Genomic DNA, 5952 nt, shown 5'->3' with positions numbered 1-5952 from the left:
GGGGGGGGGGGGCTAAAAGGTTCCCAAAAGTTTGAAAACATTCCTTGATTAATGATACTTTTGTCAAGAATTTATGGTCTGAGTTAGTCCAAGGCCAGCTTTTTCACAATGTTACAAACATATTAATGCATATAATTATAAAGGGAAAGCTTTATACAAAAAAAGTATAATTATAACGAAAAAAGAAGCAACATAGCCATGTAAATAGAATAAGGTCCTTTCAGGTTGTTGAATTTGTCAAATGACATATATATATAAATGGGCCATTAGTACAATTATATGTCAAATTCTCTAGAAATTGGATCTCACTTCAATCATATGGTTCCTCATTTATTGTGATTATCTCTTTTGTTTGTTTAAGCAATAAAAAGTCTTTCAAAGATTCATACTTTTGATTATAGATTGAATTTTCCTTCACCCACGATTCCTAAAGTCTTATCCAATATTCATGTATAAGGGGAGGCCTCCAATAGTGGATTTTTATTTTTTTACCTAATTTAAAAAAAAAAATAGTGCCATTAATGTATTTATTTTGATATGAGGGGTATATAGTCCGACGGAGTCAAACTTAGGTGTAAGTGGAGAGGGTTTTGCCTACTAGTCAATGAAATTTAGGTCCCACCTAATTTATAGAAACAACGTTTCTATATGTCATATGGTAACTTGATCAACAATCAAACTAAGTAGCATACATATTATCCACAACGTCATTGTTAGTAGACTACCTTTCAATCCAATACAACATTGTTACATGTTTTTCTTATAAATGACTTTGTTAGTTGTATGTTAATATAATACTTTAAAAATTGTTTAAAAAGGTTCTCCATTGTTTTTGAAAAATTCTCTTAACACATGAGGTGTTTCCTATGTTTACTCACATAAGAAATAAAAAGTAATAATTATATTAAAATATTCTTATGTGAGTAGACATAAGAAACTCCTTTTTTTTTTTTTTTTTTTTTTTTTTTTTTTTTTTTTTTAAATTAGGCAGTTTGAAGAACCAGGGAGAAGAGCTTCTACATTGTGAGCATATGTTGTCTTTACGGCCTCAATTGACATGTGGCTTTTTTTCGGTGGTTTCCCCTAACAAGTATCCAAAAAAAAAAAAAAAAACTGCATGTGGGTGAACTAACCATGAAAACTATCTCATGAAAATTATTAAAAATTGAAAGCAAATTATAGGAATGCCTTTCTTATGTTTCCGTTAAATTTACATAATTGGTGGGCCATTTCATTTGAATGATCAGTATATACACTACCTTTCAAGTACAGTAGGACCTACTGTCACAATACACTGATGGAGAATATAGTCTCTTCTCTCTCCAGCCCACTTCCCACCTGATTTTTGCGGCTATCATAAACACCCATGACAATGCCACTGGTATTGCACCCCCCCCTCTCTCTCTCTCTCTCTCGGAAGTGATTTGAAGGTGAGGGGTGGGGCTGTTGAAAGAATAAGACTTACAATTGAAATGTACGTGACACAAAGAAACTTTAGCATGAACAAGCAAGACTTAGTCTCAATTATAATAAAATAACGATTGAGGTCATTAGTGAAAAAATCTCTTGGAAGCAGCCATAGTAATAGTGAGACCATGATTAAAACAACTTGGAGATTTCAAGCTTTTGTCAACCCAATTGAATTCACTTTCATTCATAAGGGTTGCACTTGCACGCTTGAAACAAAAAGCTAAGTCTCAGTCCATATTAGAGATTAGTCACTTGCACTGCCATCCAAATACCATGGTAGCAATCAACCTATATAGACATCAATGCTTGCTTCCTCATAGGATTCTCTTGCAACCATAGGTTTGGAATAGCACAAAACAAGAAAAATTATAGAACAAATCATTCAAGCCAGTGATGGAAACTTTCATAGCTAAGGGAATCTGAAATATCAAACTATTGAATATCACAGATTGTGACATTCTTGTCCATCCATTATTGGTTGTGTGAGTGTAAAAGTGTGAGAGAGACTGAAAGAGAGAGGAACAGTTAATTTTATTTGTAAGTGAAAGTGAAAGAACATTGATGATTTGATACCATGACATATATGTTGACATAGACAGGGACCAACCAGTTTAGAAAAAATATCCCTACTTTGGTAGTTTCTCCTCATAAATTAAAATCATCTTGATTGCCTCATAGTATGGTTGAGGATGCCAAACTCTCTTTCTTTTGTTAAAGATTGACTAGTCTAATCTTGTCCTCTTAGTTGGGATCAAAACTCAAAAGAACTCAAACCCTTCCTCCATTAAGGATTAAGGAAGTCTCCTCACCTCACAACTCTCATTATGTACACATGTGAGATTCCTACATCACATATGATTTAGGCAGATAAAAGGACCACTTTTCCCCTAACTTTTTTTGAATTGAACTTCATTTATGAAAAATTCCTCATGGTACTGAATCCATTCCAAGTTAGGATCCTATTGGAGTTGTTGTAAGATGATGGTAAACTCTCTGAACAACAAGGTCAGTGAGAGAAAAGAAGCATCAAAGGGGTGTTTTGACCAAAACATCCCCATGAACACAACATGCAGAGATTAGTTTCTTTTTTCCAATTAGGGTTTTGGTTATGCCTTTTGTTTTCTCTTTCTAGGGATCTAATTTGAGTGGATTGTTGTTATCAATTTTTCTACAAGACATTAGTTATATAAGACACCACTTAAAGTCATAAAGGCATACACACATGATCTCCAAGCTTTTTCTTAAAAAAAAAAAGAAAGAATAATGACGACAGATGAAAGTATTGACGAAGGAAAAAGGAAGACACTAGTTATCATTAAAAATCATTTTCTTAACATCTTAAGTGGAGGATGTAATGGAATAAACTCTAAATTTTCCTTCTAGTAAGGATTGATCATGTTATTTGGTGGGGTCCCTACTTCCTAGTTCATTGTTATATGCTGTATCTTATTTTGGACTATTGAGTTTGCAAATCCAGCTTCTCAACTTTTCTCTATGAACAGTAAGAACATGTGAATGTCCAGTTGTCCAACATAAACATGGTGGTGCTGTATAGAAATCAGGCGTCGGCAAAGGTTTCCGGCGTCGGCAAAGATTTCCTGAACAATCCAACTAGCTGCCATTAATGGATCAGTCCCATTTTGTGGACAAGTGTGTGATGCAGACTGAAACCTAAACATATTCATAACATAGAATAAAACAAAATGAAAAAGTAAAAAGAAAGAAGAAAGAAAAACAATCAAGCAACCACAATGCAAGGATATATTTGATTCTCAATTGTTTATGTTTACAATGATGTGAGAGTAATTTCATTAGCAATTGAGAGAAATGGTTACAAACTCTTCTCTTCATGCCTTCGTGTGTCTACAAGGAATTCTCTATTACCATAATAAACCCCTCATCGATAACAATTTGAAGGAAAAACAAAAAGAGATACAAATTTCTGAAATTATATAACACAAGACACATCAACCCTCAACAAAGTGGATCCCAAGTTCCCTCCCTACATGATGCAGTCATGATGCGGAATGTTTAATTCTCACTCCATTTTCTCTCACGTAGTCTTTCTAAAATATTTTCACCAAAGGAAAAAAAAAAATCTAAAATATTTTCAATGTCCATATTACAATGATTACATAATTTTTCAACGATTATATTTTGTCTACTATATAGCAGTGGCTATAATTTAATGGATCTTTTCCCTCCCTTTACGAGATGGCAAGAGGTGCAGCGACAGGACCTCGATATAGGCTGATGAGATAACAGTTGTGAGTTCTTGTTGATGGGAACGCCAAAGGTGGGAACTCACTTTTTGTGATTGTATTTGTTTTTATTCTTTTCTCTCATTTTCTATCCATTTTAATATAATCTGACATTTAAATGAAAAAAAAAAGTAGATATAGTTGAGAATTTGTAATTTTGGAACTTTTAGATTGCCATGATGAGCCTCTATTGTGACTTTGAAGTCTTCTAATGATGTTTCACAAAAAAAAAGTCTTCTAATGATGAGTTGGTCACCAAGAGAGCTAGAATTAAGTAGTCATCTCTGATCCTTATTATCTTGTACTTTTCATTATTTTTTATCTTCTTAATATTATCATTGTTATTATTATTATTATTTTGAACTATAAAATCATTACATTTCAAGTTTCAACCTAAATCAGAATTTACCAAGCAAAAACTTTGAAAAAATAGAGATTCTACAAGGGTAGAGGAACATGCGGTAGTTAAAAAGTACTAAAATGTATAGACATACATGAGACAGTATTTGAATCTATGTTAGACATTCGAAATGCTACTAATCTATAAGGAATGCAACCTAACGGAGTGTTGACAAAAATTAATTTTTGCATGATTGAATGGTTGGCAGGTTTGATAAGCTTTATCAGAATAGGCCATGAAAACATGAAAACAGACTTTGTAGATATAATAATTTGAAGCAAAGATTACTTATAATATTTTTTTAGGTATTTTTCCTCCCTCTTTCTTAAAACATTGATTTTTTTTTTTTTTTAAATGAAATGAAATTTCATCACGGGGAGATGGAAAGAAAAAGCAATGCCTAAAGTCTAAAAAGGCTATACACAAAAGCCTAGGAGCCTAAACAAAAGTTAAATCTGATAAAAATAGAACAATCGGATTTACTAATATATCAAACAGAAAATCAATTGGATTCACTGATGAGCTCTAAGCTGACACTGAAAAGCTTATAAGTATGCCCCTGATGTCAGGAATCAAGTCCTTGTAGTTTTTAGGAATGATTCTCAAAAAAATTAAGTGAGAAGTCCAGCTTCAACCATAGAATCCATCCAGATATGTTTCTCTTACTGATCAGACCTTTGCTAAGAAATAACCTTTTAGATGCATGCAAATATCTGAATGCCCTCTCTTTAGTAGAAAAACAGAAAAAAAGAACAAACTTTGATGTAATTTGCACTTCAAGCATAGGTTTTAAAAGGGTACCTTCCAATGCAAGGAGTTTTTAACCAAACTTTAGCTTCTCCTCTTTTTCAGTTGAACCAAGGTTATGTTTGGTTATCAAGAAACGAAAGGAAAGGAAAACAAAAATAGAGAGATAGATACATAAATTAACTGTTGCATAATCATGATTTTTTTTAGTATAATTTTCATCATAATGCAATGACTGATTTATGTATTTTTTTTTTTTTCAATTTTAAGCCAACCAAGAGAGAGAGAGAGAGAGATGGATATAATGAAGTGGCCATTTGTAGAAGCTACTCTTTCAGAGTGAGGAGAGGTAATCTAATTCTTTGAGCCATTTGAGGTAAAAAAGAAAAAATATCTAAAATATCATTTAGTATATTAACAAAAAGGAAAAGTTAATGGTGAAAGAGAGATAATGGAACTCTTTGAAAGAAAAAGGAGAAAAATAACTAAAAGGCCTATTAGTACATTAAAAAAAGGAAATAAAGCTAATGAATCTTTTAGTACCATAAACATCCTCTGATAAACGGGTTGAAATCGTCTGCAATTCCGATCTCGTACAATTCCGTGAAATACCACCTTCAGGGGTGACACGTGTATTGATACCAATGCAATGGTCCAGATCTGGTACAACTAATAAAACCTTAAATCAGTGAAGAGTCATTTAAATAAGATCTGGACCATTGCATTGGCATCAATACACGTGTCACCCCCTGAAGGTGGTATTTCACGGAATTGTACGAGATCGGAATTGCAGTCGATTTTTCCCTGATAAACACTCAGAAAGAGAGTGGCATGCTATCAAGTACCAAGCCACTTCAGACCCAAAAATTTAATGATAATAATTAATGTATCAAACCATTAACAAGGAGATAGGAAATAAAGTAATTAACAAGAACACTACATTTATTTGCATTAAGACAAGAGGATTTTTTGGTTCTTATAGTTTTGGCCACGTGGAAAGGATGTCCAACCATTTTATAGAGTATAGTCTAGATTTGTCATTACCAAATTTAAGCAAAAAAAAAAAAAAAAAAA

The sequence above is a fragment of the Macadamia integrifolia genome, unplaced genomic scaffold, assembly GCF_013358625.1.
Source record: "Macadamia integrifolia cultivar HAES 741 unplaced genomic scaffold, SCU_Mint_v3 scaffold2401, whole genome shotgun sequence".
NCBI classification, from domain to species: Eukaryota; Viridiplantae; Streptophyta; class Magnoliopsida; order Proteales; family Proteaceae; genus Macadamia; species Macadamia integrifolia.
This window is presented reverse-complemented; position numbering follows the sequence as displayed.